This window comes from Poromitra crassiceps (genome assembly GCF_964638095.1).
Source record: "Poromitra crassiceps genome assembly, chromosome: 13".
Classification (NCBI taxonomy): Eukaryota; Metazoa; Chordata; class Actinopteri; order Beryciformes; family Melamphaidae; genus Poromitra; species Poromitra crassiceps.
The window spans coordinates 6,606,668-6,619,994 of NC_139644.1; positions in this window are offsets into that span (position 1 = coordinate 6,606,668).

Genomic DNA, 13,327 nt, shown 5'->3' on the forward strand with positions numbered 1-13,327 from the left:
GCATTTGATGAGGTAAAGTGTGAAGCCCTGGCATTAGAAGAAGAACAAGACGATAAATGGTCGGCACCTTCATGCCTTGCCGTCAATAGGCAGACGCCCCCTACACAAAACAGTGCTAATGATTGGAAAGAAGAATTTCGTCGGGAGATACTCAAAGAGGTTAAAGAACAATTGGCAGAAACAGCAAGGGCACTGGTGGATGAGCTGCGGGTGGGGAATAATGGACCTTGCCCTCCTGTACAAGCGTCCCGGCCGAGGGCCTATTCAGATGATTCCTGGAGGGGGAGACAGAGGTTTAGGGCACCTTTGAATGATCGGGGGTTCAAGTGGGACCCGCAAGGCCGCCCCCTTTGCAATCAGTGTGGGGAACCGGGACATATCAAGCGTTACTGCCCACAACAAGAAGCCCCACAGGGTTTTTAGCTCCACCGGCCACTGTGGGTCAAGTGGCCGGACCCCCCAAACATGACCCTATTCACCAATTAGCAAAGGCCACAATTGCTGGAGCTTGCCCTGTAACAGAGGTTAAAGTAGATGATGTGAATGTTAAATGTCTTATAGACACTGGTTCCCAAGTCACATTATTTAGTGAGAACTTATGTAACAAGCTCTTTAGGGGCAAACAGAAAGAATCCAGACACCTTCCGTGGTTGACCTTACGGGCTGCTAATGGCCTTAACATCCCTTATGTTGGATATATGGTTGCTGATTTTAGTATTGGGGGAGTAACTGTGCCATCACGTGGAGTTGTCATTGTAAAAGATGAATGTTTAGGAGAGCATAAAGCCCTTTTAGGGATGAATGTGATTCTGGCCTGCTGGGAGCAACTGTTTAAAAGTCAAGAGACTCTGTGCCATAACCCCCGCACAAAAGACCTTAGGAAAGAGTGGGAAGGTGTGTTTACAGATTGCAGACGGATTCAAGCCATTGTGGCTAAGGAGCAGTGGAGAGGCACCGCCCGGGTCGCCTGCCGCTATGCAGTGACTGTTCCAGCTCAAAGTGAGGCCCTGCTGTGGGCCAGAGTGTCAACCCCGCCAGACCTCAGGAACCGCTCTGCCCTAGTGGAGCCTGCTGGAGGAGACGTGGGGGTTGAGGTATCCAGGACACTGGTAACTATAAAGGGAGGCAGGGTCCCTGTAAGGGTGCGTAACCTTCATCCTTACCCAGTCTCCCTGTACAGGCTCCAGAAGCTGGCAACAGTATCTGTTGTGGATGCACTGAGTGTGAGAGAGGCTGCCGACTGTGATGTCTCCCTCACAGAAATAGACGCAGGTGTGGTGGAGGTGGCCGTCGTCCAGGTCGGCCAAGGGCAGAGCCCGGTGGGGGCGGCCAAGCCGAATATTCCCTTACCCCCCACTGACCACCTGAGTGAGGACCAGCAACATCAGTTCCACAAACTTTTGTCTAAGTGGCAACATGTATTCTCTGCACATGAGGAGGATTATGGGCGAACGGACATTGCTAAACATCATATCCCCACAGGTGATGCTGCCCCTATCAGAGAGAGGTTTAGACCTCTGCCCCCTACCCTCTACAAAGAGATGCGCAGTTTGCTACAAGGTATGTTGGAGAAGGGTGTTATCAAGGAGAGCTGCAGCCCTTGGGCGGCGCCAATCGTCCTGGTCCAAAAGAAGTGTGGTGCCTGGCGCTTTTGTGTAGATTATCGTAAGCTTAATAATGTAACGCATAAAGATGCTTTTCCCCTTCCACGCATTGAAGACTCCCTCACCAGCCTGACCAAAGCTGATTGGTACACCACGCTAGATCTTGCCAGCGGCTATTGGCAGGTTGAGGTGGAGGAGAAAGATAAGGAGAAGACAGCCTTTACGACCCCACTTGGCCTCTACCAGTTTGAAAGAATGCCGTTCGGCCTTTGTAACGCACCCGCAACATTCCAGAGACTGATGCAAAGGTGTCTGGGAAACCAATTAACAGATTCTGCCCTTGTTTACCTCGATGATGTAGTAATCTACTCCCCTGATTTTACAACCCATCTGCACCATCTAGAGACAGTTTTTCAATCCCTAGAGCGCTATGGCCTGAAGCTCCGACCAGAAAAGTGCCACTTCTACCAGAAGGAAGTGAAATTCCTGGGACATCTGGTGAGTGGACAAGGCGTCGCACCTGACCCTGAGAAGGTGGCGGCAGTGCAGGACTGGAGCCCCCCAGGGACAGTAAGGCAAGTGCACTCCTTCCTAGGGTTCGTGGGATATTACCGGCGCTTTATTAAAGATTTCTCAAAGATTGCTAAACCTCTAAATGAACTTTTAGCAGGCACAGGGCGAAGGAAAAGAGGTGGTTCGCCGCCCATTAACTGGACTGACAAGTGTGAGACAGCCTTCCAATTTCTAAAAAAAGAACTGCTTAAGGCCCCGATACTGGCTTATGCCGATTTTAGCCTCCCTTTTATTCTTTACACCGACGCTAGCAATCTGGGGTTGGGGGCCGTTTTGGCACAAGAGCAGGATGGCCAAGAAAGAGTCATTGCCTATGCAAGCCGAAGCCTCCGTCCAGCAGAACGAAATGATACAAACTACAGTTCTTTTAAGCTGGAGTTACTCGCAATGAAATGGGCCATGGTGGAAAAGTTTAAAGACTATCTGTGGGGCGCACAAGTGACTGTGGTGACGGACAATAACCCACTTGTACATTTACAGACGGCTAAATTGGGGGCTGTTGAACAGAGGTGGGCTGCTCAGTTGGCTAACTTCAATTATACGACCAAATACCGGCCAGGTAGAGATCACACTAACGCTGACGTACTGTCTAGGCTTCCTACTGCACTTTCAGACCAAGCAGCTGCAGAGCCAGCGGCCGAGGAAGACTTGCTGGTTGCTGTAGTGGTGGCTCCGGGGACCCAAGCAGAGGCTACACCCACCGGCTGGGGATGGGACCCGGTTCGCTGGAGAAGGCTACAGGGAGAGGACGTCACACTTCAAATGGTGAAAAGGTACCTGGACCGAGGTTGGTTACCGAAAGCGCTCGAACGTGCCCAACTCACCATGTCAGTAAAGAAGCTATTGAGCCAGTGGCGGCGGCTGGGGCTGAAAGATGGAGTAATATGTCGAAACGTAAAAGACTCTTTAACCTGTGAGACTCTCCAACAGGTGGTGGTGCCGGCAGATCAGACTAAGGCCCTTTGGGAGGCCTACCACTCCGAAACAGGACACCAAGGTGTGGAAAGGACCGTGTCGCTCTTACGAAGGGGGTTCTACTGGCCAGGTATGGGAAGTACCGTTCTCTCCTGGACTCAAACCTGCCCCCGTTGTGTGTTGCGAAAGGCCAAGCCAGAGAGTAGGGCCCCATTAGTCCCCATCGTGCCCAGAGCCCCATTAGATATTGTGTCAGTAGATTTCCTGACTCTGAGCCGTCCCACTGATCGTTACCAAAACATCTTAGTTATTACCGATCTGTTCACCAAATACGCTTGGGCTATCCCCACTGTCGATCAAACAGCCCTCACTACAGCCCGTGTTCTATGGAACCATGTGATCCAGCCGTTTGGCTGTCCAGAGACTATACACTCAGACCAAGGCCCCAATTTTGAGTCCAAATTGATCTTAGAATTGTGTAACCTTTATGGCTGTCGGAAGAGTCATACCACCCCGTACCACCCCCAGGGGAATGGGGGCTGCGAACGATTCAACCAGACTTTGCTAAATTTGCTTGGGACTCTCGAGACAGACAAACAGAGCAGATGGCCTGAATACCTACCTGGCTTAATCCATGCATACAATAATAGTATTCACAGTTCCACGGGCTACGCACCAACATACTTAATGTTTGGCCGTCATACAAGGCTCCCTATCGATATGGTGAGTGGCACAGTAGGGGCACCAGCACCCGTGAGCACTCCTGAGTGGGTTGTGAGGCACGAAGAACATTTAGCCTATGCTTACCGCAAGACATCTGAGAACCTCAGAAAGGCAGCTGACAAAAATAAGAGACTGTATGATAGGACTGCTCATGATTCCCCACTGCTGCCAGGAGAACGAGTCCTAGTGGTGGACCACCGGAGGCGAAACAAGGGGAAACTGAGTGACAGATGGGAGAACAAAACGTATGTGGTGGTGGGACGTCACCATGCAGGCCTTCCTGTCTATAAGATCAGACCAGAAGGCAGAGATGGTCCAGAACGTATCCTCCACCGCAACCACCTCCGCCCCTGCCTGCTGTACCCAACGCCTGAATCCCCTCGACCTGCCGGTCAAGAAACTGCTCCTCGCCCCTTGCCTACATGGGGAGTGATGTTTCCGATGGGCCAAGGCGCAGTAAGAGAGGAGATGGAGCCCGGGCTGGCACCAAGACGCTCCCAGAGGCCAAACATGGGTAACCCCCCTCTTAGGTATAGGTGATGTATGACTGGTTCTCGGGACTAGAACACTTTAGTCTGGGGGGGTGTCACAGGGTGACTAGTGTCTATGTGTGTGTGTGTGTGTGTGAGAGATTGAGTGCCACGCCTTCTACTCTTGCCACAGGGGTTTGATTGGCACCAATTGCACACAGGTGCGGGCAGTTTGGTTTCCCCCTGGCTTTCTTATTTAAGCAGCAGCCGAGAGGACAGAGGGAGAGCTGGACGGAGCAGACATTGAGAGTGTGCCTGGAAGAGACGAGCCAGAAAGCGGTTAAGAGCCAAACCCGACCAGACTGTTGTTGCAGCAGAACCACAAGCACCTGTCCGTGCTCGAGAGGTCCGGGAGACAGTGTGAGCCCTACTACAGCCACAGCGGCCGTCTGCTACACCCAGGAAGCCGTCCGGGAGAGCCAGCCCAGTCACCAGGGAGAACTAGCCAGCCGTTCCCGTTCCAGTGCCATCCGGTGTTCGAGAGAGGAGGCCTTGGACCAAAGTGGAGGGGTGGGGACGCGTTCCGCCCTTCCTCCAGTTAAGTCCCTCTCTTACACCATTCTCTACAGCACTTTACCAGCGCAGCAAGCTATTTATCGGCGCCCATATTGACGCCTTTTAAACTATAGTTATCCATCAAGTGGGGGTTTTAATACCAGCGCTTTAACGTGGGCTAGGCTAAGACAGTTTGGACTGGGTCTTATTTCGTTTGATTTGAAGTGGGTTTATTTGCAGTGCAATCATAACATTTATTTATTTGATTTGTTCCTGAGTTGAACTCTTGGTGTGCCGTGGACTATATTTATTTTGTTAAATATCTTCCCAGCTAAGCCTTATCGAGTGCCCCGTTTTAGCTTTACAACAGACTGATTTTAAGGAAGACCATCCCCCTGACGAGATATCTGTTTTTATTCTAAGCTGCTGCTGTGATCGGCCGTCCCCGGCAGACGAAGGACTCGTCTGCTGCCTGTCTTCGGGAGCGAGGACAAGGGACAATTGAGGAGGACTGGAACTTCCATGAACTTTGCACCTTTTTTATCCATTGGATTAGTTATATATATATTGTTGTAATAAAGGACACATTATTTTATTCTGCCTCCGCCTTGCATTTTGTTGTTGCTCCCCAACAGAAAAAGGGTTTTTATTAAAGACACCACCCGGTGACAGAGGCAGACAGCACAACTGGTTGCACAATCATCGACAACTCTAATACCGTAAATCCTCTAATAGTGGCCTCTACTCCATTAAAGGCCTCTACTCTAATAATGGCCGGGGGCACGGTCTGCACGGACAAATAAAGGCCTCCCTCCAATACAGGCCTCTCTGATTTGTTTTGTTGCCACAGGGCGTATTTTCACTGTGAGCTCACTGTGAAGCTGAATCTGATTCTTATTGACTGTGCTGAAAACTGGCCAGTCTGCCATTTGTTTTGTTGTTATGCGACATTGGGCACATTTACCGGGTATGTTATATTTTGCTAATACCTGTGGTATTCCAGTTTACTGATCTGATCGTTATTAAGACAACTTGTCGTAACTGTGAAGTTAATGTATTTGCTTTGTGTTTGGTTTTCTGCAATATTTTGCGATAAAAGTCAGGAAATTAAAGGAGTATGTCCATGAGAGTTTAATATGAAGAAATAAAGGCCTCTACTCTAATATAGGCCTCGCTGTCACTATTAGAGGAAAAGCTAATTTATTCTCCATTTCTGTCTGAAAATAAATGTGTTAGTCTCAAACGATGTAAACATCACTGGCCACATACTTCCACGTTTGTATCATGCGTAGACTGTATCGTGTTAAGCAACATTAGTAGGCAGTAGAGTCAAATGAGTCAAATGTGTGAGTGTGTGTGTGTGTGTGTGTGGTGCTGCTCCATTTCCTCCGTGTCCGTAACCTTTCAGAAAATGTGCAGAATTGTCCGTGTGCGTAACCGTATTTAACGTTGAGCATAATTAGGCCTTAACAGAGTAGTGGATGGAAACATGCATAATTTAGCATTTTCTTTTGCCGATTTTCAGAAAATCCGGTAAAAATGTGCGATACATTTGGATCAGAACCCAACTAAAGTGAACAGTGAGGAAAAAAGAAAGAGTAGTGTGAGAGAGAGACACAGAGAGAGAGAGAGACAGAGAGAGAGAGAGACAGAGAGAGAGAGACACAGAGAGAGAGAGAGAGTAACACTGCTATCACTTTCCTAACGACTTTAACCGACAACCTGTTTGCCCGCAGAGCCGTGACCTCAGAGCGCTCCAGAGAAAAGTAACGAGACGCCGACTCAAAGCAAAGAAAGAAGCCGAGGCTGCGGCTCCACACTGCCTCCATTGTGCTTTGTGATCTAACATGTCATCATATTTCAGCGTGTAACGAGCGCTTGTCTTCACGCAGGGTCCAGAAAATGACAGACTCATGGCACACTCACTCTATATTTGGAGTCCCGCAGGAGGCAGCTGGTACTGTAAGAGATGCTGCAGCCAGTTTTACATTTTAATCAGGTTTTAGAGATGAAAAAGAAGAGAAGATCAAAGGCTTTGGCTGGTCCAAAGTTCAAGAGGGTTTTAGGATGCACTTTCTTCATCCTGAAGGAGAGCGAACAAATACGCAGAGATGGAAAAAGTACACACATTCTTTAGTAGAAGTACAGTTACTTGTGTACAAAAAAACTGGTCAAAGTAGAAGTACTGATTCAATGTGTTTACTCAAGTCAAAGTAAAAAATGACAGGCTCTGAAATGTAATCAAATGTAAAAGTTGTAAGGAAGTTGTCGCTTCCACTTATGCTGGATTATTTGAAATGTAACCTGCAGCAGTTGATCAATAAGAATCACAGAGATGTCTTTAAGCTTTTATTGGAGCAATACTTAGCAGTCGGACAAGACAGTCTGAAATATCGCTTATTTATATCTTGGAATGTATGACATCACTTATGACATCTTCAATGACGTCACCGTTGCAGTGACATCATCGATGACGGTGGTCCAGTCCATGACATCAGCTCATTGGCCAGTTCTGGTGGAGCCCGAAGTCCTTCATCACTTGTGTTAGTGGTAGGGAGTGGACTTGGTTCAGGCGATGTGTGCCCAGTGCTTGGCGGATCCGGATCCGACACACATGGGCCAGACTGCGAGGCCATCTCTTGGCCTGCAGAAAGACCCCGAGAGCCTCGGAATACGTCCACTTCTCCAGTTGTGCGTACACTAGAGACGTGCGGAGGAGCTTTTATGCCACCCTAATCCGCCCGCCATAAATCCACGCAAATTATTTCGTACTATTTATAGATCTGCGCCCGCCGGACATTTCACAACGTTATAAAGGAGCGATTTGGGCAGATGAACTTACTGTTTCTGCTGCCGTCGGTGCGATCGCTGCAGTCCATAAACTTCCATGCTGTATTATATTCCAGTCCAGCACTTGCCCATGTAGCATACTAGTCTAACGCTATAGCTTTAAGTTTAGATCAAGACTGGATTGAGCTCATCGTAAGGGAAAATAATACGAGCGCGTATGCATTGTGACATCACTGATGTCACAATGCAGAATTGCTCAATTGACATCACTGATGACATCACTTGTGTCACCAAAAAAGAAACAGAGAAGCTGACCCTGTTTGGTGTTGCTGGTCATGTTTGTTTTGCTTGATATCTGATTCCAACATGTCTGAGGAGAGAGGGATCTGATCTGATTCCAACATGTCTGAGGAGAGAGGGATCTGATCTGATTCCAACATGTCTGAGGAGAGAGGGATCTGATCTGATCCGCCCCGCCCTGGCATGCTCGTGTTTAAACACACAAAGTGTTTGTTCTGACACAGGCACGAAATGCCACAGTAGGCCTATCGAATATCAGAGTAAAGGTATCTGGCCCAACGGTCACTGTGTGCGTGTGTGTGTGTGTGTGTGTCTGTGTGTGTGTGTGTGTGTGTGTGTGTGTGTGTGTGTGTGTGTGTGCGCGTGTGCTCGTGCTCATGCGTGGGTTCATTTTTTTAGATTGTCTAACTGCATTTCTGTGGTTCTCTGTGTGTCTTTGTGTATATTTGCGTGTGTGATGTTGTGTGGTGTACGTGTGTACACAGGTCTGACTGTGCGTCTTTCTGCGTATCTTGTACTGTGTGTCTTTTTTTATCTGCCTGTGTGTGTATCGTTGTGTGTTCCAGCAATTCCATGTGTCTGTACAGTATGTGTGTGTTATATGTAGGTCTTTTTTGTCTGCCTGTCTGTTTCTGTGTGTGTGTGTGTGTGTGTGTGTGTGTGTGTGTGTGCATGTGTGTGTGCGTGCGAACGTGCGTGTGTGTGTGTGTGTGTGTGTGTGTGTGTGTTTGTGTGTGTGTGTGTGTGTGTGTGTGTGTGTGTGTGTATGTTAAATCAGGGGTGAATATCTGTCTAAAGCACAGACAGTCTAGACTGTTTGGACGATGCTGTTTCCTCTCAGCTGATGGACAAAGCAGACTGTAACAGAGTCAATAGGAAAGCCATTCCTCTCCTTCAGAGAGAGCAGCTCCCCCTCTCTCTCCACAGTCACATCATCTCAATCCTCTCGTGCGCTACCCGCGCTCGCTTAATAGGCTCGCCTATAATCATCACTGATGACATCACAATTGCTCTTATGACATCACTGATGATATCACTTCCAGTTGAGTGACATCACCTCTGGGACAAAAGCCGGGACAAAAATCGCAGAGCCTCCCTTTTAGTTATGATGATGATGATGATGATGCTGAAGGTTGGCAGAGGTGCACTCTACAGAGTGCCCTCTAGTCAGTAATATAATGGTGTAATGATTACTTTTTTTAATTGAGCATGGTTAAGTTAGGTTAAAGACTGAACACTGAAGCCAAAGATATTTGATGGTCTTTCAACATTTATAGCTTTATCGCTGTATCAAACTGCCACATAACAAGGTGTAAGTAGGATATGGAGAATAATGAATTATAGATCAAAGAACACATGTGTGTGGGGGGAGGGGGGGTCAACGTGTCCTCAAGGAGAACAGTCGTTTTCAATACAGAGATCAGATGTGTTTTAATAACCCACCGTACAGGACTGCATTCTGTGAAGCATCGTTAGAGGATGAGCCATTTCTAGTCTAATCTATTCTTCTTCATCTGTGTTTGTCTATTTCCCCCTTTTCTTCTTCTGCAGAATTGATCTTTTCACTTCCTACTTGCCTCTTTTAAGTGATTAATGAAGCAGGCCTTCCCAAGGCTTGGATGACAGCGTTCCCATGGAGACCGCTGGGAATTGACCAATGGGAGGCCGGCAGGGCACGTAGCTCTGCCTCTACGTTGTAAAGTACAAAGCTGGTGATGAATGAATGAATGAATGAATGAATGATTGTCCAAACAAATACAATCAATAACCAACGTATTTAGAAATGTTGCTTAACGGCGTCAGGGTGGTGCAGAGGTAGATTCCCTGCATGCCTTACAACATGAGGGTCGCAGGTTCAAGCCCCCTGTGTTTCCTCCGGCTTGGTCGGACATCCATACAGCACAATTGGCCGTGGGTGGTAAGCGGGATTAAAGGTATGAGTCCTGGTTGCTGCATTACTCTCTGATGGGCCTGTTTGGGGGGAGGGGAACTGGGGGGAATAGCGTGATCCTCGTGCCAGTGAAACCCTCGCTGTCAGGTGAAAAGAAGCGTCTGGTGGAAGGAAGTGAGGAAGCATGTGCTAGTCTAGACCTCTCCCCAGAGCGGCAGAGGGGGCGGAGCAATGACTTGCATAGCAGGGGGAGGGGCCAAGTACAACTGGGGAGAAATCAGGAGAAGGAACAGAAGAAAAGAAAGGATGCTTAAATGAAAAACAAGTTTCAAGAGGACAAAAAAAACCTGAAAGCCTTTATTTCATAAAGCCTTTATTTCATGGCTCATTCAAACAAATATAAAGCAACTGACATATTGAGCCAGCTGTGGCTTTCATCTGGGAGGAGCACGCCACAACTACTGGACCTCCAGCTGGGTTTTTTTAGTAGGCCGAAGCTAAAGTAGCCATGAGAAGAAAGGTTTGCTGTTTCATTTCTTCAGCTCTTTCTTTTTCATTTAAGCAATAACCTCAAACCAAAGAACACTTAAAAAATACGCTGCTGTTCTTGAAACCTCTGAAGGCTCCAGTAGCTCCTCCAGACACACAGAGTTCAACAGGGTAATGTTTCCTGGCAACTGAGAAGCTCCCTCGGCAACTGAGGCCATTCATCAGAACACATCAGACCAGCTTGGAAAAATAGACATGTAGTTTATCTATTACAGATGCAACGCTGTGAAGCAAATATAGCCTACTCGCAGGGGTAAATCTGCAGCTGGACAGATATGAAGTTAGTAACAAAGTAAAGTTAGTAACAAAGTAATTATGAAGCTAGCAACAAAGTAACAGAAGTTAGCAACAAAGTAACATAATTATGAAGTTAGTGACAAAGTAACTTCCAGTCCTCGCTCTGCTGTTGCTGTGCAGATTCCCCTGCATCTATTCTGGTGCTCTCCTACGAAACATCAATGATTGATCAGCAGAGGCATCAAGTCTCTCTGCATTACAGTGACATGAAGAACTCATCTGCTGCCATATATCAGGTGGAAACCTCAGAACTCTCCAGTGAGAGTTTCTTCAACTGAAAGATGCCATCTCCTTGAATGTGTGGGGATCAAGACCCAGATCCAGATTGACTGTAGAAATGCAGCAAGAAGATCAGAATTTTTGCAACAAGAAAATATCGAGATCTAGATCTAGATCGAGAACAAGATCTAGTTCTGCAAGATCTATATGCAGAACTACACACATTACATCCTCTTTCACTATATGTGAGAATACTGCTTGGCCCATCTATACAAAAATCAGAGGATAACCATGCGAGAACTCAAGTACAAATTAGCTTATAATACAATTAGCTTTGTAGGCATAAACAAAATAAGCTTTGAATGATGTTCAGCCAAAAAACTACTTATGAGCCCTAAAGCAGGAGTTAGCAGTCAACTATTTGCACATAATATGTGGCAGTCAAATGTGCACATGTTGCCAAAGCATACATTCAAATATAAGAGTAAATCAAAATAACGTACATGAAAATATATGTGGCAGATTCATCACATCACATACCATAGCTTATTTCTGGACAGTAACAACAATAAGAGTTTACAGAGTTGATGTGTTTCTTAGATCATGGCATGAAATCATCATGACAGCATTGAGGACAGTTCTAGTGTTTCTACATTTTCTCCAAGCAGGAGTACTGACATTTTGAAAGTTCTCTTTCAGAGATTTCTTAAAAGTAGGCTGTGTTCCTGACGTGTACTCTCTCTCCCTCCCTCTGTGTTTCTGACGTGTACTCTCTCTCCCTCCCTCTGACATGTACTCTCTCTCCCTCCCTCTCAAAAACGTTATCATTATTATAATTGTGATATTGATTCAACTAGATCACCCAGCTGAAGAGCTGAGCGTCAAACAGATCCTGTCACACTTTCTCCTCTGTCCATCTATCTTCCTCCCTCCCTCTCTCCTCTCCCTCTCTCTCTCTGTCACTCTCCTTCCCTCTCTCTCTCTGTCTCCCTCCCTCTCTCCTCTCCCTCTCTCTCTCTCCCGCCCTCTCTCTCTCTCCCTCTCCCCCTCTCTCTCTAAATAATCACAAAGGCTATGCCCTAGTCTAAATAAATTATAGCCTATAAATTAACAAACGTAAACACATATCATTGTTGTGGTAATTCACTAACAGATATTTTTTTAGAAGCATTGTCTACCACAATCAATTCATTTTGCTGTCTATTTTAATGATGAAAAGGACATACCAACATACCAATTAGAATCTCACACAAAATAAGTGCTGCAAATGACAAATGATGGAATATTAATTGAAAATTACTTCATTATCTTATCATAGTTTATACCAATGTGATGTACATCAATTAGATTATTTTGCATTGCAGATTGCACAGCAGATATGGCTATAGCCAATGTTGATATTAAAAAAAGATACATTTTATACTGAAGGTCACAGCAGTTGTGAATAATGTGCTTTTTATGAAAGTCATGGAGAAGAAAAATGTGTGTGTGTGTGTGTGTGTGTGTGTGTGTGTGTGTGTGTGTGTGTGTGTGTGTGCGCGCGCGCGCATGCGTGTGTACTCGTGCACAACACTAAAGTACTTGTGTGAGAAAACACTGTCATTTGAGTGTGTTCATTTACATTACATTACATTACGTCATTTGGCAGACGCTTTTATCCAAAGCGACTTACAATAACACACTTTTTGTCAGCAATCGAGCAATCAACTATGGAGCACAGTCTATGACAACTACAAATCCTGGAGGAACAGTGGTACGAGTTTTTAGTTTAGGTTTTTTTTTTTTTTTTTTTTTTTTTTTTTTTTTTTTTTTTTTTTTTTTTTTTTTTTTTTTTTTATATTAAATAAAGAGAGAGGAAGAAGAGAGAAAGAAGTTAGATCAAGAGGGGCCCAGGTGGAGCCTGAAAAGGTGAGTCTTTAGTCTTTTCCGAAAGATCGGCAGTGATTCAGCAGTCCTGACCGAAGGTGGCAGCTCGTTCCACCATTGGGGTGCCAGGGAGGAGAAGAGTCGAGATCGGGATGAGCGACTTTTGAGCGCCCGTAGCGAAGGAGGAGCGAGGCGACCTGCACTGGTAGAGGAGCGAAGGGAGCGGTGAGAGGTTTGGAACCTGACCATAGATTGCAGGTACAGGGGAGCTGACTGGTGTACTGCCCTGTAGGCCAGTACCAGTGTCTTGAATTTGATGCGAGCTGAGATGGGAAGCCAGTGGAGGTCCCGGAAAAGGGGAGTGACATGAGAGAATTTGGGTTGGTTGAATACCAGACGGGCTGCAGCGTTCTGAATGAGCTGAAGCGGTCGGATGTCGGTGGCAGGTAGGCCAGCCAGGAGCACGTTGCAGTAGTCCAGGCGAGGGACGATAAGTGACTGGACCAGGAGTTGAGTCGCTTCTCTTGTGAGGAAGGGACGGATTTTGCGGATGTTGTAGAGGGAGAACCTACAGG